The sequence below is a fragment of the Chionomys nivalis genome, chromosome 1 (genome assembly GCF_950005125.1).
Source record: "Chionomys nivalis chromosome 1, mChiNiv1.1, whole genome shotgun sequence".
Classification (NCBI taxonomy): Eukaryota; Metazoa; Chordata; class Mammalia; order Rodentia; family Cricetidae; genus Chionomys; species Chionomys nivalis.
Genome location: NC_080086.1, coordinates 65,297,720 through 65,323,603, shown reverse-complemented (window position 1 = coordinate 65,323,603; position 25,884 = coordinate 65,297,720). Strand labels below are relative to the sequence as shown.

Sequence of the window (25,884 nt, the reverse complement as noted above, 5' to 3'; positions counted from 1 at the left end):
GCGCGTGCCTTTAATCCCAGCACTAGGGAGGCAGAGACAGGTGGATCTCTGTGAGTTCGAGCCAACCTGGTCTACAAGAGCTAGTTCTAGGACAAGCTACAAAGCTACAGAGAAACTCTGTCTCAAAAAACCAAAAAAGGGAAAAAAACAAAAAACAAAAGAATGTATCTTAAATAAGAATCTGAGCAAGTGTTATACACAGAATGAGTGGGTGATGTACAAGACATTTCTGTTTTCTTTTTTTTTTGTTTTTTTTTGTTTTTCGAGACAGGGTTTCTCTGTGGCTTTGAAGCCTGTCCTGGAACTAGCTCTGTAGACCAAGCTGGTCTCGAACTCACAGAGATCCGCCTGCCTCTGCCTCCCAAGTGCTGGGATTAAAGGCGTGCGCCACCACCGCCCGGCTAATGTCTCTCCTCAGCAAACAATTTAACCAACAAACGATGAAACAGCATCACCCATGAAGGGTTGATGAACATATGCAAGTGCAAGTCAGATCTGATACATAATACCACTGTGTTTAATCAAGAATACCAGACGAGCCGGGCGATGGTGGCGCACGCCTTTAATCCCAGCACTCGGGAGGCAGAAGCAGGCGGATCTCTGTGAGTTCGAGACCAGCCTGGTCTACAGAGCTAGTTCCAGGACAGGCTTCAAAGCCACAGAGAAACCCTGTCTCGAAAAACAAAAAACAAAAAAAACAAAAAAACAAAAGAATACCAGACGAATCCAAAATGACAAATAGTCTATGAAAGCATTCCAGGTTAAGCAAGTATAAAAGAGACATGACAACTACATGTAGTATCTGGCCCTAGACCAATCCTATACTTAAGTGAGGAAAAAAAATCTATAAAGAACACTAATGGGTGAAGCAACAAACCAGATTACAGACTAAATAAGAGAAAAGAAAAAAATTCATTTTCTTGTCACTCAGAGCTTAAATTCACTCAAAACTAATGATCCAAGATTTTATATCCATCACTGAACTATATAACTTCTTAATTGTAATCTAGGTCAAAAAGATTACAAACAAGTAAAACACAAGGCAGGTAAATTGCAATATAATGAAGAACATTATCTGCAAATTTTATTTGGCCCTTCTTTTTCTACATCATGTACTCTCCCTAACTACTAACTGTTAGTCAGCCAGTTACAAAATCCATAATAATTTAATCTTTGGGGAAATTTCCACTGATTCGAACATACCCTCCCAAAGTAGGAGGAGTGCCAATGACTGATTTCATACAAAACTGGTTCACTCCCATTAAGTGAAACTTAACACTATCAACTAACTTTAGAGAGGTAGCACACACACACAAAAAGTCTAAAAACTTAGACCCTAACAAAACAAATAAAAGAACTCTGACCATATATATTCAGTGTTTCCATCCTGATTCTGCTGTTTATTAACAATGTGGCACTAAGAAAGCAGAGTGTAATTTGAAGTGGGAATTTAAAAATATATTAAGGATAGCTCAGCAAGTAAGAGCCTTTGCTATTCTTGCAGAGGACCCAGGTTTAGTTTCCAGCACCTACATGGTGGCTTAGAATTGTCAGTATCTCCAATTCCAGGCGATCCAAAGTTCTCTTCTGGCTCCCTCAGGCACTGCACACACATGGTGCACAAATATACATTCAGGCAAAACATTCATATACAAAAATAAAATTTAAAAAACCTCAAGAATATGCTGTGAAAATAATTAATATTATAAATCCTGGCATGCAATAGGTACTCAACATTAGGTAAGTAAACAAAATGTTTTTAAGCAGATAGGGGTTCTTTTATTAAACTTTTAATAACATATGGGCAACTCCTGAAAACGCTATATTAGAAACACTGAATTTACACTCCTGCCTTTCTCTCAACAATTCCTAACCTGAGATCTAGCAGCGAACAATTCTATCCACTAAGTGCATATTTAAAGTTACATGAAAATGCATAGATACAAATGTTGATGAGGCAAGGCCTTACTTATCTATTATTTAATGTATAAGAAACAGTGTTTCCTAAATAAATAAAAAGTAGTTGAGGAACTTATAAACAAACTTAAGAGATATATCAAGCAATTACAACAATAAACAAACTGCTCCAGTTACAAATCTATTTAGATCCTGACTTCAAAAACTTTAATAGCCACAGATGTGGTAGAGGGGAAATTTCAATACCGTCTGAATGGCTGATTATTAAGAAACTATTATTAGCAAAAATAAACATTTATTAGTAGTTGTTACTAATGATTTTATATAAGCAATTTTACCCCTAAATATTTTAATTTTGATCTGAGTTGTTGGAACTGATATTAAATACTAGACCCAGAGCCTTTAATCCCAGCACAGGGAGGGAGGCAGGTGGAGCTCTGTGGAGTTCAAGGCCACCTTAGTCTACACAACAGAGTTCAAGTCTGTCTACGTAATAGGGTTACAAAGACACTGTCTCAAAAAAACAAAAACAAAACAAACAAGACTTGTTAAAAATAGGGTAGAAGTAGAAACTTGACAAGACTGACCATTTGTTAGCAATTACTGAAGCTGGATGATAGTTACATGGATAAGTCATATATTCTTTTTACTTGTGATATTTACTTTTTTAAAAAATATTTATCTATTATGTATACAACATTCTGTCTGTGTGTATGCCTGCAGGTCAGAAGAGGGCACCAGACCCCATTACAGATGGTTGTGAGCCACCATGTGGTTACTGGGAATTGAACTCAGGACCTTTGGAAGAGCAGGCAATGCTCTTAACCTCTGAGCCATCTCTCCAGCCCCATGATATTTAATTTTTATGTAATAAACAAATTAATCTGGTAGCAGATGTTCGTAAATGAACATCTGAGAGGCAAAAGTAGGACCTAAAAATTGAAGCCAGTCTGAGCTACATAGCAGGATTCTGTTTTAAAATACAAAAATAAAATTCAAACAAAAAAAATTCGCAATTTTATTAAGCAGAGACAATTTTAAAAGCTACTTGAAAGTTTAATAAAAATAAAATTAAGAAAATAAAAATATAAAGACTTACTGTAGGACTGGACCATAAAGTAGTTTAGTTTCTAAAGGCTGAAAAATAATCAAAATATATATGCCCCAAGATAATCACTAAGATCACGTATGTACCTTGGAACTATCTCTCCTATGCTCCCCATTCTTATCAATCCAAATTTATTATTCTTGACCCTCAGGGAATCCATGTGACTATGAGTTTTAATTCTACACCTTCTCTCATTATTCTTTACACTATTCTCTTCTTATTTTTCTATAGTCTTTCCTCCCATTTGGACTTTCAACCACAAATTTCAAATGGAACAAAGGTAAAACAATAAAAAAGCTGGATATAAATGAGGGCTTATTAACTTAGTCACAGCAATTTTTTCCTTTTGCTGACCTCTAAACTATCACATTTCAATGTTCATTAGCTCCTGTTTTCTTGGAAAACAACCCAAACTGTGGGGGTACCTATATATTAAAAATACTGCTTCTTTATAGCTTTCATTAAGAAACTGGACAGTCTTATTCAAACCTAACAACGGCAAGGCACAGTGAACTAAGTATTTCAGGCTCTGACACTTAGGAGCTGAGTTCATGTATTCAATACTGATGCATCCAATACATGCCTGTTACTTAGACACAAAGAGTAACATAATTGTTTAATTATTACAAAGCAAGCTCAAGTCAGCAATTCCAGCACTTGGAGTTACCACCCTGCCTCGGCCTCCAAGTCCAAGGCCACCCTGCTCTGATCTACTTAATGAGTTCTAGGATAGTCTGTGCTACCCAGCAAGATCTTGTAAATAAATAATCAACAAACTATTACAACAGATTCTGGTAAGTGAAATAAAAGGAATGTATAAACTTGATAGACGTAAAACATTGTCAAGTTTGATAACTTTCAATTCTATTAATTTAATCTAAATTCCTTTTTTAGTTGAAAGGGAGTATCTATAGGCTGCAATTTTCTATGAGGAGATATTACCTAGTCACATTAAATTAAAAAAAAAAGTACAGCTGAAATTCATTAAGAAACATCTATGGATAGGAGCATTCCATACTCCATATCAGTGGTCATGCATATAACAAGAAATACCAAGAAGCAAGTAGTATTACTTTACAAATAAGAAAACAAAGTTCAGAAAAATTAAAGCAATTAATGTCTCACAAATAACAGTAAGAAAATAACCGATTCGAATACATAACTTCTGGTTCCAAGGCCTATTCTCTGTACATTAAACTCGTCATTTTTGTCTACTACATAAAAATTAAAATGTCGAAAATATCCTTAGAAAATTCTTAAGACATCCATCCAGAAAGAGGTGACTGTGAAAACCTTTTTTAAGCACACGCCACAACAAACGCAAAAACTAAAATAAAATTAGTATACAAAGTAATACATGTGTGTCAAATGAATACATTTTGAAACAGTTTATCAAAAGAAATGAAGAAGACTTTTGTGATTTCTTTCAGCTATTTTATCTTTACCCACTGGTTTCAACACAAATAACAAGGCAGGAAATGGCCTAGCATATTATAGTGTATTACATTTTGGATTCCACATATCTGAAAGTACACATTACAGAATATGGGAATAAATTTTATAAAGCAGAATGCAATATATGCCCATTAAATCTGAATTGTATAATCATTAACAACATTTAGAAGAACGTAATAAACAAGTTTTTTTTCTGTGTCAACGTCCTTATATTTTTTGTTGAAATCTTTTTCCAGTTTATCATTTTAAACTTCTAAACCGAAGCAGTAAACACAACTTCCTTGAAAAACGAGTTAGCCCTTCATACACAACGACGGGAATGGGGTGGAGATTGTGTGTGTGTATGTGTGTGTGTGTGTGTGTGAGCGCGCGCGCGTGCACAGTTTTAAAACTGATTTAGGAAAGATGAATTCCATGGTTAGATGGATCCCGGTGACAAGCTTTTTTTTTCTTCAGAACTTTTCACACTTGAGTATTCCTTTCAGAATTCCCAAACTGCCAAAGGGTAATTTTAATACTAAATAGCTCAAGGCTACAATCATTGTCTAGCTCAAAGATTTTGTAATACTGAGACTCCCTCATAGGCAATTACTTCAAACAACAAAGGATGTCTGAAACATCCTCGGGGATGAGAGTCAGTAGTATAGACATCTTCTCTTGGAACAAAACAGGCCCAAGTCTGGAAACCACACCAACACTGGCAGTTATCCCTGACGTGCGGTGTTCACGACTCTTAAGAATGTGGAAGTGTCACCGCCATTTACGACATCCTAGAGCCGACATTCTCGGCTGCGCTGCTCACTGGGGCGCTTGGTCCGCAACACCGCACACCCCCACCCCAACCCCCCTCAAGGACGCGGTTCCAGCAGGGCTAAGGGAGCACGCGGCCCATAGGGGCTCCGAAAGGCGCCCGAGCGCGGCGGCCGCCCCGACCGGCTCGCTGTCAGGCCGGAGGAGCGGCAGAACCGCGGCGCAGAGGAAGGGGCGGCCGGACCTCCCCGAGGGCGCCGCCCGCTCCTCCGTAGGGCGGCGGCGTCTGGCGGCTGCGCCCAGCGGTGGCGCGACGGCGCGGTCGGTGAGTGGCGAGGGGAACGGACTGCGGCCCAGGCCCACCCAGGGGTCCCTCCGCTCCGCCTGCCCCCGCCGCCGCCATTTTGTGCGCAGCCGCTGCGACACATACAATAGTCGACCGCGACCTCAGAGGGACGGCTCGGGGCCTGCGCCCCGGGCCTCTGCCTTCCAGCCCACGGCTCCCCGCAAGGCAGCCGTCCTACCTATGCCTACCGACTAACAGCTGGGTCTCATCCGTGCCCCACACAGTTTAGCACTCGGCCTCCAGTCACGACGACGAAGCAGCCACCTCCTCCATAGGGCTACACGCATGCGCACCTTCTCTAAGCTCCCTTGTCCACTCATCGCGCCTGCGTGCCTCGGGCCAGACGTTCGCTGGAGACGCTACTCGGGCAGGACCGCACTCTGCCAAGAGGGGGCGATCGCCTGATTTGGTGGGCTCCGAAGCTGTAGCGGTCGGGGTACCATCATTCAGGTCCTTGCCCGCCACCCCTCCCCCACTCCATCCCCCGTCCCACAAACCAGGCTGATCTTTAAGCCTCCTCTTTGTCATGAACTCTTCCCTGATCACTATTTCCCCAGAATCACAAAGTAACGTTCACATCGCACTTATTAGCATAATAATTTAAATATGTTAGGCGTCCCCAGCCTTCATAATCTTTTTTTCTTTTGAGATTTCGGTCTCACCATGCAGCCCTGAATGGTCTGAAATTTCCTATGCAGACTAGGCTGGTTTCAAACTGAACAGATTTCACCTGCCACTGCCTTCCAAATGTTGGAATTAAAGGAGTGTTTCACTACACCTAGACTTATCTCCCTACCTTTTAAAATGGGAAATTAAATTAGAATGGAATGAAAACTCACTAAGATAAAAGCCCTAACACTGGAAATCGTCTTATGTAATTTCACAATTCAACCAAACAAAATACCTGGGTGGTAAATAATTATCTTGATTTTTACCCATGAAAAAGCTTGGATTAAGAAAAAATTTTTAAACCGTCTCTTCAATGCCCTGTCTTCTCAAATTGCCTCAATTATGCCAAAGGAAACAGGCACTGCAAAAAAAAAATTAAGGCAAAATTCAATCCTTGCCAACTAGGATTGACATGCTACTTTGAGACTTTCACATCTGTTTTACAGACCACAATATTCACATCAAAACAAGCATAGGAAGCCTGGCTTGGTGGTGAACACCTTTAATCCCAGCTCAGGAGTCAGAGGCAGGTGAATCTCTCTATTAGGCTAGCCTGGGTCTACAGATTCCATCTCAAAGGCCAGTCTGGAATACACAATGAGTTTGAGGCCAAGTGAGTGAGAGGGTAAGACACTGCCTCAAACAGGAGCTTCTTTAATACCTCTTTCCTCACATCTAGTGACTTGACTGTTTTTTATCAGAAGATAATTCTTTTTAGAAAAGCTTATTTTTGTCAGGCATGGTGGCACACACCTTTAATTCCAGCACTAGCACTCGGGAGGCAGAGGAAGGCGGATCTCTGTGAACACAAGGCCAACTTGATCTAAGTAGAGAGTTCAGTAATGGGAACTGAACTTGAACCCTCTGGAAGAAAAACACTCTTAACCATTGAGCCATCTCTCTAGTCCAGAAGATAATTAATATACATATAGAATATCTTCTATGTGTGTTGATGGTATAGAGGTATGCCTTACAAAGAATATTTATCCTTTGTTAAATTTAGTTTAACTCCTTTAATATTTTCTCTCTCTCCCTCTCTCTGTTTTGTTTTTCGAGACAGGGTTTCTCTATGTAACAGTCCTGGCTGTCCTGGAACTAGTTCTTGTAGACCAGGCTGGTGGCCTCAAACTCACAGAGATCCACCTGCCTCTGTCTCCCAAATGCTGGGATTAAAGGCTTGCGGCATCACAGCCTGGCTAACTTCTTTAATATTCCCTGTCTCTGCCATTATAAACTTTAAATTTTCATGCAATCAAATCTATCTGTAGGACTCAGCCATGACAAGCTCAACAGAGGCCCAAATCTCAGTAGTTTACCCTAAGGCAATACCTGGTTCCAAGAAAGCCCACAAACAGAGACCACCCAGGCACCACCCAAAAACAGACCATCCAGAGGAAATTCCTAATATTCCAAACATTGTAGATAGGATCACCGGTCAAAACACACCCATTGCTTTTCACCAGGACATCCCTAGACAAATGTCAGCCAATCAGTGGTCCTGAACCTTAGAAATCCCTCACCCCAACCTTTGCTATTATAAAAACTCAACCCAAATGAGCTCAGGGTTCTCTGATCACGCAAATATATTGGACACACAGAGAGTCCAAGTTTGAACTTGAATAAGAATAAAGGCTCTTTGCTTTTACCTATAGTACTAGGACTCCTAGACAGTTTTTGGGGGACTCTGTAATCTGGGCATAACTATCCTTTTTTTCTTCATGACTTCTGCATTTTCTTTGTAGTCTAGAAAGCCCAACTCTATCTCTTATGTGGTGTTTTGAATAAGAATGGCCCCCAAAAGCTCATATATTTAAATGCTTAGTCATCAGGGAGTGGCACTATTTAAGAAGGATTATGAGGTGTGGCCTTGTTGGAGGAAGTATGTCAGGGGGGAATGGGCTTTGAGGTTTCAAAAGCCCACACCAAGGGAAACACATCTTGCTTTCCCTCTCTCTGCCTAGGGATCAGGATGTGCCTCTCAGTTACTGTTCCAGCCACTGCCTCTGTGCCTCCATGCTCCCTTCCATGATAATGGATAACCCTCTGAAACTATAAGCAAGCTCCCCAGTTAAATGCCTTACATGATGTCTTTTCACAGCAAGAGAACAGTGACTAAAACTGAAACTGGTACTAGGGACTGGAGAATTGCTGAGACACGCCTGACCATATGAATGAATATGAAAGAGTTTGGAATTTTATTTATTTATTTATTGGTTTTTCGAGACAGGGTTTCTCTGTAGCTTTGGTTCCTGTCCTGGAACTAGCTCTTGTAGACCAGGCTGGCCTCGAACTCCCAGAGATTCACCTGCCTCTGCCTCCCAAGTGCTGGGATTAAAGGCGTGCGCCACCACCGCCTGGCGAGTTTGAGATTTTAAACAAGAAAAGTGGTTAGATGCTTTAAGCAGGTTTAATGGGCCATACTAGTAGGATCATGGAAAACAATGCTGAGGGCAATTTGAGCTGTGGGGGTCCAGTTCAAGAAGTTTCAGAGGGGAAGAATATTAGTAAGTGACCTAGAGACCATTCTTGTGATATTGTGGCATGAATGTAGCTGCTTTTTGTCCTTGTCCTAAAAATCTTCCTGAGGCTAATCTGAGGAGTTTTGAATTAATGACACTGGCAGGGGAGATTTCAAAACAGCCTAGTGTCATGTAGTTATTAGTAATCATTCTTATTTATATCCATAATGGAAAGGAGCAAGCCGGACAAAGAGAAATACAAAATGTACAATTTGAGGTAAAAAGGAGTACCAGGAAGCATAATGGAGCTAAATACAGCACTCAAGGAGATAGAAAGTTTAAAGAAAAGTCTGATGCTAAATCGGATAAAGGGTGTGGCAACCTCAGGGCAAGGACCTACTCAACTAAACTTCCAGCTTATAAAAAGAAATTAAAAGAAATCTTAAACTGGTAGGGAAACCATCAACAACAGAAAACTGTGGCAAATGTAAAAGAAAGAGGGAGACAAGTTCCAGTTCCAGCAAGCAGCAGAACTAAGCAATGTCAGTCACAACAACATGGTTCTGATTTTAGAGTTAAGGATATAAGAAAGGGGTTATTGAATCTCCCTCCATGTCTAAGGAAAGCTCCTGAGGCCAGGCTTATGTCAGGAGGTCCAGAGAGGTCATTTCATGAAGCTGTGAAGGCAAGGTTTGAATTGTGTTGGAGATGCCAGAGTCATAGAATACCTGCCAAGGAGAGCAGCAGACCAGGTGTGGAACCAGCTCGAGAGAGAAGTGTGTTGCAGTCAACAAAACTGGAAGGAGATGGAGTTTTAAAGAGCATTTTGACACTGAACATGGAGATCCAGAATTTGGTACTTATCCTGCTGGTTTGGGGTCTTGTTTTGGCCCAGTATTTCCTCATTATGCTCCCTTTATTCCCCTTTGAAATGGTAATGTATATTCTGTGTCATCGTGTGTTGGAAGTCTGTTATCTGCTTTTTTTGTTTTACAGGGGGTTACAGTTGAAAAATTTCAATGAGTTTCAGAGACTTTGAACTTGGGATTTTTAAACAGTGTTGAGACCATAATAGACTATGGGAACTTAGTTGAACGAAGTTGGACAGAATACATCTTTGCATTATGACATGACTACAAGCCTACGGAGACTATAGAAAGTAAAATGTGGTGGTTTGAATAAGAATGGCCCCCATAGACTCATATATTTGAATGCTTAGTCACTAGGGAGTGGAACTCTTTGATAGAATTAGAAGGATTAGGAGGCATGGCCTTGTTGGCAGAAGTGTGTCAATGGGGGTAAGCGTTGAAGTTTCAAAAGCCCTTGCCAGACACAGTGTTGCCCTCTCTCTTTGCCTGCATATCAGGATATAGCTCCCACACTTCTTCACCTTCCTGCTGCCATGCAACCTGCCACCTTCCTTTCTGTGGCCATGGTCCCTGCCATGATGATAAGGCACTAAGCCTCTGAAACTGTAAGCAAGCCCCCAATTAAGTGCATTTTTTATAAGAGTTGCCTTGGTCATGGTGTCTCTTCTCAGCAATGGAATAGTGACTAAGACACCCTAGAAGAACAAATTCTGAAAAATTATATAAAAGTCTCTAAATATTTCTAAATTTTTATTTACGTCTGTCCTAGTTACTTCTAATGGTCCATTTGACAGAGCCTTAAGTCATCTGAGAGCCTCACATGAGGAACTGTCTACATCATATTAGCCTGTAGACATGATGAAATAGCAAACAAGTTAAAATGTATGTGGGGGTGCACATGTGTATGTGTATCTGGGTAAATCTCTCTCTCTGTCTCTCTGTCTCTGTCTCTGTCTCTCTCTCTCTCTCTCTGTGTGTGTGTGTGTGTGTAGAAGAGGGAGAGAGAGAAAGAGAGAGAGAGCGAGAGAGAGAGAGAGAGAGAGAGAGAGAGAGAGAGAGAGAGAGAGAGAGAGGGTGGGGCATGTTGTACACATGAGTGCAGATGCAGAAGGAAGCAAGAGGCATCAGATCCTCACAGAACCAGAGTTAAAGGCAATAGTAAGCTGTCTGACATGAGTACTGGAAACCAAACTAGGAAGTACTGTTGTGGAATATTATTTTAACTGGACTAAGATGTGTTATATTTGTTTATGCTTCAGAATATTACTTTAACTATGTAAAGGTTTGTTACTTTTGTTTATGCTAGCCAGAAACATGCCTAAAGCTAGACTGAGCATTCAAAATTACTAAGTCTTTGTATCATGATTTGGGAGCTGGTTGGTGGCCCAAAAGAAAAGCTTGGTGCAAAGTGTCTTTCTTATAATTGATAAAGGAGAGCCCTGCCCACTATGGACAGTATTATCCCTAGTCAGGTGGTTCTAGACAATATAAGAAGGCTAGCTAAGCCATGAGCAAGGCAGCAAACGCTGTTATTCTATTGTTATTTTATCCAAGCTCATGCCTCCACGTTTGGGCTTTGATATCTTTCAGTGATAAATTGTGACCTGGAAGTATAAGCTTAATAAACCCTTTCTAACCCAAGTTTCTTTTGGTCATGGTATTTGATCATAGCAACAGAATGCAAAGTAGAACACCATCACAACTTTCTTGCCTATGCTTAAATATTTGATCAATGTAACATTTTTGAGATAAGATTTCGCTAGCTTCATTTTCTTAAAAATGAATAAAATCAATCCCAAGAATTTCAAGTTTTAAAGGCAAACCATTGTTTCCTCAACTGATTCATATCTTCTCTTTAAAATAAATAAATCATCCTCCCCTGGGCTCCATATTCTGGACCACACCTTCAGCAGAAGACGTTGGGTAAGACAACCACCCACCACCCATTAACATTCTTTAAAGCCCACCCAACAGCCCCAAACTGAACACTTCACCTGGTCTCCATATTCTAGTCCACACCTTACGCAGAAGATTTCTGCTTTACTAGAGGCAACATTGGCACCTGAAACACCAGAGGTCACACAGGAGGCAAAAACCTCAATGGAGACACCCTACTGGACCTGAAGACTCCCTGGTCACCAGAACACCAGTCCATTCAAACCAGAAGGCCAAAGAGGAAACAGAAACCAAAGGGAAAAAACATTTATCTAACAAAATAAACTCAAAAATCAGCACATAAACACATAACAACCTCAAACCCAAATGACTAAAGGCCAGTGTAAGAACACAACAACAGCTATGGTACTATGGTACCATCAGAGCCCAGCTATCCTACCATAGCAAGTGCTGGATATTTTAACACAGCTCAAGTACAAGATAATGACCTTAAGTCCAATCTTATGAAGACATTAGAGGCTCTTAAAGAGGAAATTAATAAATCTCTTAAAGAAATCCAGGAAAATATAAACAAACAGGTGAAGGAAATGAATAAAACCATTCAAGACCTGAAAATGAAAATGGAAGCAATAAAGAAAACAAGCTGATTTGATACTAGAGATAAAAATTCTAGGTAAGCAAACAGAAAGTACAGACACAAGCATCACCAACAGAATACAAGAGATGGAAGTGAGAATCTTGGGCATAGAAAATATGATAGAAGAAATTTATACAATTGTAACAGAGAGTCCTGCTGAGCTGGCACATGACATACAGTGGTCAAAGAAAATGTTAAATCTAAAATGTTCCTGTTGTAGTTTAAAGAAAATGGCCCCCAAAGGGAGTGGCACTATTAGGAGGTGTGGCTTTGTTGGAGAAGATATGGCCTTGTTAGAGGCAGTGGGCTTTGAAGTCTCATCTATGCTCAAGTCATGTCCAGTGTCTCAGACCAATCCTGTTGCTTCTGAGTGAAGATGTAAGAACTCTCAGCTCCTTCTCTAGCATCATGTTTGTCTGCACGCTGCCTTGTTTCCCACCATGATGATAATGGACTAAACCTCAAATAGTAAGCAAGTCACCACAATTAAATGCTTTCCTTTATAAGAGTTGTCATGATGTCTCTTCACAGCAATAGAAACCCTAAGACAGTTCCTAACAAAAAACATCCAGGAAACATGGGGTACTATGAAAAGACAAAACCTAAGACTATTAGGAACAGAAGAGGACTCCCAGATCAAAGGTCCAGAAAATATTTTCAATAAAATAATAGAAGAAATTTTCCTTAACCTAAAGAAAGAGAAGTCTATAAATCTACAAAAAGAACACTAAATAGATTGCACCAAAAAGAAAGTCACCTGCCACATAATTATCAAAATCCTATGTACAGAAAAAGGAAAAAATATTAAAAATTACAAGGGGAAAAAAGGCCAAGTAGCATACATGCAGACCTATCAAAATTACACCTGATTTCTCAACAAAGACTCTAAAAGTCAGAAGGGCCTGGAAAGATGCCTTGCAGACTCTAAGAGATGACAGATACTAGCCCAGACTACTATACCCAGCAAAACATTAAATGACCATAGATGGAGAGAACAAGACATTCTGTGAAAAAGTCAAATTTAAACATCTATTCACAAATCCAATCCTACAAAAGATACTAGAAGGAAAACTCCAACCCAAGGATGTTAACTATACAGAAGAAAACAGAAAATAAATAATTTCGTACCAACAAACCAAAAGAAAGGAAGTGCATACACACACTCACACATACACACACACTATCACAAACAACATGAAATAACAGGAATAAACAATAACATGAATTAACAATAATTAGTCATCAATATCTTTCAATATCAATGTTCTCAATAAAAAGACAATAAATACCCAATAAAAAGACACAGGCTAAAGGAATGGATGCAAAAAACCAGGATTCATTCTTCTGCTACATACAAAAAACACACTTCAGCATCAAAATCAGACATTACCTCAGAGTAAAAGGTTGTAAAAATATTTTCCAAGCAAATAGATCCAAGAAGCAAACTGGTATAGCCATTCCAATAACTAACAAAATAGAATTCCAACCAAATTTAATCAAATTAGATGAGAAAATATATTCCATAGCCATCAAAGGAAAGAATACTTCATACTTATCAAAGGAAAAATCCAGCAAGATGAAGTCTCAATTCTGAACATTTATGCCCCAAATGTAAGGGCGCCCACATTTGTAAAAGAAACATTACTAAAGTTTAAATCACACATCAAACCCTATATATTAATAGTAGGAAACTTCAATACTCCACTCTCACCAATGGACAAGTTATCTAGACAGAAACTAAACAGAAAAATAATGGAACTAACAGATGTTATGACTCAAATGAACCCCAAAACAAAAGAATATACCTTCTTCTCAGCACCCCATGGGACTTTTTCCAAACTGATCATATACTCAGTCACAAAGCAAATCTCAACAGATATAGGAAAACTGAAATAACCCCCTGCATCCTATCCAACCACCATGAATTAAATCTGGATTTCAACAACAGCAGAAACAACAAATAAGTCTACAAACTCATGGAAATTGCATAACTCTCTATTGTATAACCACTGGGTCAAGAAAGAAATAAAGAAATTAAAGACTTCCTAGAATTCAATAAAAATGAATTCACAACATACCCAAACTTATGGGACACAAGGAGAGCAGTGGTAAGAGGAAAGGTCATAACAATAAGTGTCTTTATAAAGAAATTAGAGAGATCTCATACTGGTGACTTAATGGTACACTTGAAAGCTCTAGAACAAAAGGAAGTAAAAAAAACCCAAGAGGAGTAGATGGCAGGAAGAAATCAAACTCAGGGCTGAAATCAAGAAAATAGAAATAGAACAATACAAAGAATCAATGAAACAAAGAGTTGGTTGCTGTGGAACACCCCCTATGTACACTGTAAAGATTTGTCACTTGAATTGGTTTAATAATATAATGATTGGCCAGTAGTCAGGTAAAAAGTACAGGCAGGACAGTCAAACTAAGAATACTGGGAGAAAGAAAAGCAGAGTCAGACACTAGCCAGCTGCCAAGGAAGCAGGACATATAGAAAATGAGATAAGAAGCCATGAGCTACATGGCAAAACATAGATAAAAAATGTGAGTTAGGTTAAATGTAAGAATTAGGTAGTAACAAGCCTGAGCTATTGGCTGAGCATATATAACTCATATTAAGTATCCAAGTCAGTTATTTGGGAAGTAACTGCCGGTTCTTTGAGGACATGAGGTTAGGAAAGGGAAACTTCTACCTAAAGTTGATTCTTTGAGAAAAATCAACAAGACAGACAAACCCTTATCCAAACTAACTAAAGGGCAGAAAGAGAATACTCAAATTAACAAAATCAGAAATGAAATGGGAGAGATAACAACAGACAGCAAGGAAATCCAAAAAAATCATTAGGTCTTACTTTAAAAACCTATATGCCACAAAATTGGAAAATCTAAAAGAAATGGACAAATTTCTTCATATACCACTCACCTAGGTTAAATTAAGACCAGATAAACAATTTAAATAGACCTATAACTGCCAAGGAAATCAAAGTAGTATTAAAAGTCTCCCCTCCCCCCCAAAAAAACCCAGGTCCAGATGGTTTTAGTGCAGAATTCCACCAGACTTTCAAAGAAGAGCTAATATCAATACCCTTCAAATTATTACACAAAATAGAAACAGAAGGAACCTTGTCAAATTCATTTTATGATGCCACAATAACCCTGATACACAAACCAAAGACTCAACAAAGAAAAAATTACATGAACATTGTTGCAAAAATACTCAATAAAATACAAACAGAATCCAAGAACATATCACAAAGATCATTTACCACTATCGTGTAGGTTTCATCCCAGAAATGCAGGAATGGCTCAACATATGAAAATCTGTCAATGTAATCCATCATATAAACAAACAGAAAGAAAAACCACACACATGATCATCTCATTAAATGCTGAAAAAGCCTTTAACAAAATCCCATACCTCTTCATGATAAAAGTATTGGTGATATCAAGGATACAAAGAACATACAAAAATATAATACAGGCAATATAAAGCAAACCAACAATCCAAATCAAATTAAATTGAGAGAAAATTAAAGTAATTGCAGTAAGATCAGGGATAAGGCTGTTCACTCTCTCCATAGCTATTCAATATAGTACTGAAGGTTTAGCTAGAGCAATAAGGCAACCAAAGGAGAACAATGGGATATTAATTGGAAAAGAAGAAGTCAAAGTATCACTACTTGCAGATGATATGATAGCATACATAAATGACCCCAAAAATTCTACCAGGGAACTCCTACAACTAATAAATACCTTCAACAAAGTGGCTGGACACAAGAGTAACTAAGAAAGAAAAAAGAAAAAGTAGTCCTCCTATATACAGGAAATCAGGGAAACAACTACTCTTTACAAACAATAAATAGCCACAAACAATATAAAATATCTTGGGGTAACTCTAACCAAGCAAATGAAAGACCTGTATAACAAGAACTTCAAGTCTTTGAAGAAATTGGAGACAATATCAGAAGATGAAAAGCTCGCCCATACTTGAAAGACCCCCAGAGTTGGGAGACTCTCACTCAAGTCTCGGGATAACACGACCCCCCAAGAACTCACGAGAGACCATCCTTATTGCAATCACACGAGGTTTATTGACAGGAATCAGCTCACTGGGGCTGAGATTCATATTCCACGCAGGGGTAGAGGAGTTCGACCCCAAGTAGCTGGGAGAATGGGGTAATTAAGGGAATAAACCACAACCCAAAGGGGGTATGGAGGGCATCATTGGAAGATTCCGAAAATACCAGTGATAATCACAAGGGGCTAACTCCCCATTTCTCAAGATTGTTCTCAAGATTATAATCTAACTTTGTGGTCAGCCAGTTCCTGGAACAAAGTTACTGAACCGGCTAACCTAAATTTTTGGCTCTACTCTTCCTGCTAGGGGGTCTGGATTTATCCTGGTCTTTCATACTCATGGAACCATAGGATTAACATAGTAAAAATAGTCATCTTATCAAAAGCAATCTAAAAATTCAATGCAATCCCCATCAAATTCCAACACAATTCTTTACAGACCTTGAAAGAACAATACACAACTTCATACAGAAAAACAAACAACCTAAAATAGCTAAAACAATCCTATACAAAAAAAGAACTGCTGGAGGTATCACAATCCCTGATTTCACACTCTTCTACAGAGATATAATAATAAAAGACAGAATGGTATAGGCATAAAAACAGAGACATTGATCAATGAAATCAAATCAAAGACCCAGACATAAATTCGCACACCTATGAACACCTGATTTTTGACAAAGAAGCAAATTATACAATGGAAAAAAGAAAGCATCTTCAACAAATGGTGCTGGTCTAACTGGATGTCAGGGTGTAGAAGAATGCAAATAGACCCATATCTATCACCCTGTGCAAAACTCAAGTCCAAGTGGATCAAAGACCTCAACATAAAACCAGATACACTAAACCTGGTACAAGAGAAAGTGTGAAATAGCCTTGAATACATTGACACATGAAACAACTTCCTGACTAGAACACCAATTTCACAGGCAAAGATCAACAATTAATAAATGGGACCTCATGAAACTGAAAAGCTTCTGTTAGGCAAAGGACACAGTCAATAAAACAAAACAGAAGCCAACAGAATGGGAAAAGATCTTTACCAACCCCATATCTGACAGAGCACTAATTTCTAAAATATATAAAAAACTCAAGAAACTAGACATAAACCACCAAATAATCTAATTAAAAATGGAGTACAGATCTAACCAGAGAATTATTAACAGAGGAATCTCAAATGACAGAGAAACACTTAAAGAAATGTTCAACATCCCTAGCCTTCAGAGAAATGCAAATCAAAACAACTATGAGATTCCATCTTACACATGTCAGAATGGCTACGATAAAAAAAAAAAAAACACAAGCGACAGCTCATGGTGTAGAGGATATATAGTAAAGGGAACACTCTTCAATTCCTGGTGGGGATGCAAACTTGTACAGCCACTTTGGAAATCAATATGGCAGTTTCTCAGAAAATTGGGACTTAATCTACCTCAAGACTCAGCAATACCACTCTTGGGCATATACCCAAATGATGCTCCACCATACCACAGGACACTTGTTCAACTATGTTTGTAGCAGCTTTATTTGTAATAAGCACAAACTGGAAATAATCTGGGTGTCCCTCAACAGAAGAATGGAAAAAGAAAATGTGATACAGTTACATAATGGAGTATTACTCAGCTGTTAAAAATAGTGGCATCATGAAATTTGCTGGCAAATGGATATAACTAGAAAAGATCATCCTGAGTGAGGTAGCCCAGACCCAGAAAGACAAACAGAGTATGTACTCACTTATAAGTAGGTATTAGCTGTTAAGTAAAGGATAACCATGTTACAATTCACAAACCCAGAGAAACTAAGTAACAAGGAGGGTTCAACAGGGGATGTATAACTCTCACTAGGAAGAGAAGAAAATAGAATAGAGATAACCTGTGGACATGGGAGAGGTTCTGGATTGGTATGGGCTAGGGATAGGAAGAGGAGGGATCAGGTCAGGAAAGGATGGAGGGAGAAAGTACTGTGAAAGACAACTGGAATCATGGGGCATTTCTGGGATGAGCTATAAACCCAGTCCAATGGTAACTCCCAGGAATCTATTAGGGTGACCCTAGCTAAGATTTCTAACAATGGGAAATGTGGAACTTTGCTGTGGTCTGCAAGAAATCATCCAGTGAGATTTCAGCTGATAGAGCAGAAGGCTTACCCACAAGAATGAGTGCGTTCTGATGGAGATAAACCCAGTTCACAAGGTACTATCCCCTGATTCTTACAGTAGATCTCTTGTGAAGCCATAAGCACTCTCCCTTGGTGCAAGATTCCGCAGAGCATAGCTTATTGGGCATGATTCTTTCCCATGTACTGGTATATTAGGTCACACACCCCTACTCTCTGGGACCCCCCCATAAGAAATTTAGTCACACAGTCAACAACATTTGTAGGCCCATATTTCTATATGGTGTGGCAGCCAGGCTCTGAAGCCATAGGCCCCACCTGAAATGGTCACGTAGCCCTGCAAACAGGCTGCACTGCCCAAACAAAGGGTCAGGATGTTGTTGCTCCTTTCTTAGTAATTTGGAGGATGCCTGATAGAGATGCTAATTCAAACCTAAGTGACAGCTAGCATACACAGCAGACAGGTAGTTGTGGACACCACTGAAAGCCATTCACCTGGTTACCTAGGAGACAGAATGTAATGTATTTCCCCTAAGTTAAGTTTTGGTATAAAGACTGTTTAGAGAAGAAAACGAGAGGAATTCTTCAGGATGTGAACTCATGACTTCATGAGGGACCACTGAGAATCTCCCTCCTGATAAAGCCATGTGAAGTGTTTCTTTATTTCCGTACCTCCATGCCAGTCCAGAGAGATAGTTTATGTTGGGGTCTGGGTTGAGAAACTTAATTTAGGATCCAGCCTGCCACTGGACCCTGACAATCCTTGGTTCCCACAGTTTAATCTCCACTTTTCCCCCTGACATACATTAGAATCCACCTCCCTGCAACTCTCTTCCATTTGGCAGGACATACAGTCAGGAAGTGAGTCTTTCATATAGATCACATTTGGGACCTTCAAAGATAAAGGGACATCCAAGCTCAGAGAATTGCCTTTGTTTTGCCTGTGTATACAAACTAGAAACTTTACAGAATAAGAGAACAACATGAGAAGAATGAAGAAACTGATGCAGAAAAGTACATAGTGGAGCATTCATTTCACTCTCAGATCTGAGTCCCGTGCTTGTTGTGAGTCTTCTGCTGAACCCTGAGGAGACACTGAGGTTGGCACTCAGAGGTCCCTGATAGAGCCTAAACCAGTCATCTCCTGTAATCAGGCAAGACTTCCAGTGGAGGTATTGGTACCCCAACCCAAACACACAACCTTCAACTTACAATTTGTGCTGCCTACAAGACATGCTTGGGTAAAGGTGGTGTAGAAATTGTGGGAGATGACATGGGATTCCCCTCTGTATGCTATGAATATATTTTATTACCATTGGTTTATTAAAGAAGCTGTTTCTGCCAATGGCTTAGTAGAGTAAAGGCAGGCAGGAAATCTGAACAGAGATATAGAGAGAAAGTAGGCAGAGTCTAGGAGACACCTTGCAGCTGCCAAAGGAGAAAGATGTCAGGCGCCACCCAGAAACTTACCAGTAAGTCACAACTTTGTGCCAATAGACAGAATAATAGAAATTGGTTAACTTAAGATGTAAGAGTTAGTTAATAAGCCGGGTGGTGGTGGCGCACGCCTTTAATCTCAGCACTCGGGAGGCAGAGGCAGGCGGATCTCTGTGAGTTCAAGGCCAGCCTGGTCTAGAAGAGCTAGTTCCAGGATAGGAACCAAAAGCTACAGAGAAACCCTGTCTCGAAAAAAGAGTTAGTTAATAAGAAGCCTGAGCTAATAGGCCAAGCAGTGTTGTAATTAATATAGTTTCTGTGTGATTATTCGGGTCTTGGGTGGCCAGGAATGAATGAGCAGTCTCTGTTTACAGTGGCCAACCAATGACTGGTCCAGTTTGAGACCCATACCATGAGTCTCCAACATACCTGGAGGGCCAGGACCCAAAGGTTAGATATCCCAGAGACCTAGGATAAAACCAAAAAAAAAAAAAAAAAAAAAAAAAAAAAAAAAAAAAAAAAGTTGATGAAATAATTCTTTTTTTCTGATTTATTTGTTTGTTTTAAAAAATGTTTTTTATTTTTTTAATTTATTGATTTTTATTGAGCTCTGCTCCCTTCCCTGCTTCTCTCCTCACCTTCAACCCTCTCCCAAGGTCCCTATGCTCCCAATTTACTCAGGAGATCTTGTCTTTTTCTGCTTCCCATGTAGATTAGATACATATATGTCTTTCTTAGGGTCCTCATTGTTGTCTAGGTTCTCTGGGACGGTGATTTGTAGGCTGGTTTTCTTTGCTTTATGTTTAAAAACCACTTATGAATGAGTACATATGATAATTGTCTTTCTGGATCTGGGTTACCTCACTCAAAGTCATATTTTCTAGATCCATCCATTTGCCAGCAAATTTCAAGATGTCATTTTTTTTTTCTGCTCCATTGTGCAAATGTATCACATTTTCCTTATCCATTCTTCAGTCGAGGGGCATTTATGTCATTTCCAGGTTATGGCTATGACAAACAATGCTGCTATGAACATAGTTGAGCACATGTCCTTGTGGCATGATTGAGCATCCTTTGGATATATACCCAAAAGTGGTATTAATGGGTCTTGAGGCAGGTTGTTTCCTAATTTTCTGAGAAATCACCACACTGATATCCTGAGGGGCTGTACCAGCTTGCATTCCCACCAGTAATGCAGCAGTGTTCCCTTTACCCCACAACCTCTCCAGCATAAGTTGTCATCAGTGTTTTTGATCTTGACTATTCTTATAAGTGTCTGATGGAATCTCAGAGTTGTTTTGATTTGCATTTCTGTGATGACTAAGGATGTTGAGCATTTCCTTAAATGTCTTTCAGCCATTTTAGATTTCTCTGTTGAGAGTTCTCTGTTTAGGTCTGTATTCCATTTTTTTTATTGGATTATTTGTTCTTTTGATGACCAGTTTCTTGAGTTCTTTGTATATTTTGGAGATCAGACCTCTCTCTGATGTGGGGTTGGTGAAGATCTTTTCCCATTCTGTAGGCTGTCATTTTGTTATGTTGACCATGTCCTTTGCTTTACAGAAGCTTTTCAGTTTCAGGAAGTCCCATTTATTAGTTGTTTCTTTCGGTGTCTGTGCTATTGGGGTTATATTTAGGAAGTGGTCTTCTGTGTCAATGTGTTCAAGTGTACTTACCACTTTCTCTTCTCTGAGGTTCAGTGGATGAAATGATTCTTAATGGTATTCTGCTATACTCATAGATTGTGGCCTAGCCCAATTGTTATTAGAGAGGCTATACCTAGCAATTGATGGAAACAGATGCAAACATTAGGAGAAGCTCAGGGAATCCTACTGAAGTGGGGGAGGGGACTGTAGGAGCCAGAGGGGTCAAGGACACCACAAGAAAACGCACAGAATCAACTAACCTGGGCTCATAGGGGCTCACAGAAACTGAACCATCAACCAGAGAGCTTGCATGGGACTGACCTAGACCCTCTTCACTTACATTACAATTGTGTAGCTTGGTCTTCTTGTGAAACACCAACAGTAGGAGCAGGGGTTGTCTCTGACTCTGATGCCTGCTTTGGGGACCCTTTCTTCCTACTAAGTTGCCTTGTCCAGAATTAATAGGAAAGGAGGTACCTAGTCTTCACTGCAACTTATTATGCCATAGCTGGCTGATATCCATGGGAGACCTGCCCTTTTCTGAAGACAAACAGAAAAGAAGTGGACTGTGGGGAGGGGAATTGGGAATTGGGGCGGCTGGGAGGAAAGGAGGGATAGAGATCAGAGCATGCAATTGGGGTGTAAAAACAAAAAAAAACAAACAAACAAATAAAAACAAAAAATGAGATGAAACAAATACATAAACAAGGGTCAGTGAGATGGTTGGCTGGGAAAGGCACCTGCTGCCAAACCTGACAAATTTGAGCCATGGAACGATGTAATGGAAGGAGTCAAATAACTCAAGTAAATTCTAACTTCCTCACATACACATGGTGGCATGCACATGCATGACACAAACACTTGCTAAAATAAACAAGTAAACAAAAAATTTTTACAATAATCACAAAACTATCTAGTTATAGTTTTACTGATGAGTCAATGTCATTTGATCATTCATTTATTGATCCAATAAATATGTATTCTACATATTTGTGTACATAATATGAAGTTTCCTAAAGGAATATAAATATAAATATTATGAATTGTGACATCCTAAAAATCCTGGATAAGGAGAACTTATTATCTCCTAGGCTTACCTAGGGCTAGCAAATTCATACAAACAAGCTTTAAAAAGCATACTACTAGTCCAGGGCCATCCTCCTTCATGAGTACTAACTACCCAAGAGGTCATATTCCTCAGCATAGATCAATCACGCCAGGCTCAGAGACTAGGCAATCAAGAATCATCTATATAGCTAGTAGCCAATCCTAACATGCTCATCCTATATTCCTCAGCTTAGCTCTCCCTTCACTACTGCCCTGTCTACTTCAGGACTGACATGAGTGCTTTTCTTCACACATCATACTTCCTGTCTCCAAGACTTAAACATCTAGTAAATTCTGTTTCCTGGGTCTCACCTCCATGACTACTCTTGGGACAGCACCTGACTAACCATCTTATAAAGTAACATAGAACAAAATGCCACTTTGGGGATTGTTGTTGAACTATTCTTAGCATCAAAGAGTCAGTGGCAAATTAAAAAGCAACACTAAGTCCTGCAGTCAGGGCACATGCAGCTTTGCACAAGAAGATAAGCAATTAAAAAGTATATGTCAAAGAAATGCTGTGCAGAAAACCAAAACAAGATCCAAAAACTGAGACAAAAGATTCTGCAGGCTGTCTCCAAGAATGCATTGTTGAGAAAGAAACAATTGAGCAAAGAGCCAAATAAGGGGTGTGGATGCACAGCATAGAAATCTGAGAGTAAAGTCACCTTGGCACAGTTGAGGGCCAGTCACAGTTTGAGTAAGAGGGGATATAGGAGATGGGTTTGCCTTATACTGAAGAGAAATTGTTGTTTTCTGATATTAGTCTGAGTAAAGGAACAAAAGGGGATTTTAAGTGCCTCACAGCCCTTGTGGAACAATATATCTAGTTATGAAGCATATCCTAGTATATTTTCTATGTATCAAAATTATGCAGTTTAATGAGAAGTCATCTTCCTGACCATCCACAGATATATGTGTGCACATTAGAAGGAATATTTTCACAAGTTAAACACACAAACAGTGGGAAAACACACAGAGCCATGCTTAGGGAAGAAATGAAGTGACTCATGAGAGAAATTACAGACAGCGACAAACAGCCAGGAATCCCACGGCCATTCCAAGTGAAGTTCCCTATTGGAGAATCTCTCATCTGGTAGGTCAGTCTGTTGAACACTAGTTGTCACCTGCTATATACTCTCATGGCCTCCAACACCACCTCTTTGAGACTAGAGGGGAACTGACCTGTCGTGGAATCTTTCAAACGTCCCCTTTCTGTCCTATTTATATAAAATAATCAAGCATCCCCTGTCCCCACTCCACGTCATGTGTACACAGTCTCCACTTCCACAGAGAGATTGTGGTTCTTCAGTTGTTTTGATCAAAAACCAATTCTGATTCAGGCAGTGGAGGCACATGCCTTTGATCCCAATACTCAGGAGGCAGAGGCAGGCAGATCTCTGTGAGTTTGAGGCCAGCCTGGTCTACAAAGTGAGTTCTAGGACAGCCAGGGCTGCTACACAGAGAAACCCTGTCTCTAAAAACCAAAACAAAACAAAACAAAACAAAACAAACAAAACAAAACAAACAAAAACAAAAAACTCTGCTTCTGGAGATGCCTGTCTCCATCCATCCCAAACTAACAGACCCAGTCTAGAGTCACCTATGTAGAGTCTCAATTGAAGAATTTCCTAGATAATAATGATTTATGGGCATGTCTGTGGGGGACTGTCTTAATTGTTAATTGATGACAATATATTGAATGAGATTGGCTGCATCATTCCATGGGCAAGTATGCCTTGCTTGTTATAAAAAGCTAGCTAAGAATGAGCCTGCAGGGGAACCCTCAAGCATCATTTCTGCATGGTTTATGCTGTACTTCCTTGGCTACAAGAGTGAGTTCCCCGGTTAAAAGTAATGTTGTGTGAAATGGTGAGCAGACCTCCCTTGAGTTCCCACCTTAACTTCCCTCAGTGATAGACTGTGATCTGGAAGCATAAGCCTGTAGCGTAATTTCTAATTGGTCTTAATAATAAAAACTCGGAGTCAGCTATCACGGGTGAAAGCTGAAGGATCAGAGAAGCAGAACAGCCAGCCACTAGAGTCCTTACCTCTCACCAATGCTCAGACCAAAGGGGCAATCCTGTCCTCAAACTGCATCCTAGACTGACTGCAATGAGCTCCTGTCTCCTCCCACCTTATGTTCCTCTCTCTGCCCAGATGATTATGTCTCCACCTCCTTAGTGCTGGGATTAAAGGCACGTGACTTCCAAATACTGGGGTTAAAGATGTGAACCACCATCACCACTTGACTTTGTTTCTCTTTTAGTGGACTGGATCCATTTCATGTAGCCCAGGGTGGCATGGAACTCACAAATATCCATCTGTCTCTATCTCCCAAGGGCTGGGCTTAAAAGTATGTGCCACCACTGCCTGACTTCTATGGCTCTGCACTCTGATCTTCAGGCAAATTTTATTTGTTAGAGCATAAACAAAATACAACCACACAAGCCAAATAAACCCTTTCCTCCCTTAAATTGCTTTTAGTTAGAGTGTTTTGTCACAGCAACTGAATAATGTCCCAAAAGGAATGGTTTCCAGCTAGTGGTACAACTAAGAGATGACAGATCATGAGGTTGCTGATTTTAATCAATGGATTGATCCATTGAGGAAATTGTAATTTGATATCATTAGTGGGAGATAATGGGACACTATTTGGAGGAAGGTGGTCCCTGGGAGTCATGTCTTTGAAAGGTGACATTCTCCCAGTCTCCACCTGTCTCCATCTCTCTCTGTCTCTTGTCTATCACGAGGTAAGCCACTTTCCTCTCCCTGCCATCATGCTTTATCTCCCCATACACAAGTCTAGGAGCAAGAGAACAAAGCGCTCATGGACTGAAGCCTTTAAATCAATGGTCAACAATAAATCCTTCCTACCTTAAATTGAATTTCTCAGGCATTTTGTCACAGAACCAGAACTCTCTCTCTCTCTCTCTCTCTCTCTCTCTCTCTCTCTCTCTGTGTGTGTGTGTGTGTGTGTGTGTGTGAGTATAAAAATGCTATCCTGCCACTCATTGTCTTCCGATTCCACAATTCCCCATTCTCTTCTTTTACCCACCCTGTTTTCAGATTAGCCAGGCAAGAATTGAGCAGCTTTCTCCAGAGCTCAGATTCTGCATGTTCAGCACAGTCACAGCTTGGTGCCTGAAATCATTAGAAGAAAGAACAGTCATCACAAACTCCCCCATGATCTGCAAACATAATGGGACTTTGTCTTAGTAACACAGAGTAGCTTATTAGCATTTCAGCTCAAGTACAAGTGTCCTAATAAATAGGATTCTGACAGTTACTGTTCTTCCTTCTTCAGAATCCAAATCTAAGTATTAGGATAGGTAGAGAGTCATAACAAAAAAAAAAAAACTTGAGAAGTCCCAGACTAATTTTTAAAATTTT

General features: G+C 39.8%; 1 protein-coding gene across 9 annotated transcripts in view; it reads right to left on the bottom strand.

Annotated features, from left to right (window-relative positions):
* Znf638 (zinc finger protein 638) overlaps positions 1-25,884 on the bottom strand; it is a 138,390-nt gene that overhangs the window by 67,382 nt on the left and 45,124 nt on the right. Inside the window, exon 1 of one of the 9 annotated variants that reach the window (XM_057773881.1) lies at positions 5,765-5,880. The exons of 7 other annotated variants lie outside the window; for them this stretch is intronic. The gene's annotated coding sequence lies outside the window, so the exon portion shown is untranslated. Of the gene's footprint in view, positions 1-5,754; positions 5,881-25,884 lie in introns of those variants that run through there. One more of the 9 variants, XM_057773889.1, reaches the window with a different exon arrangement.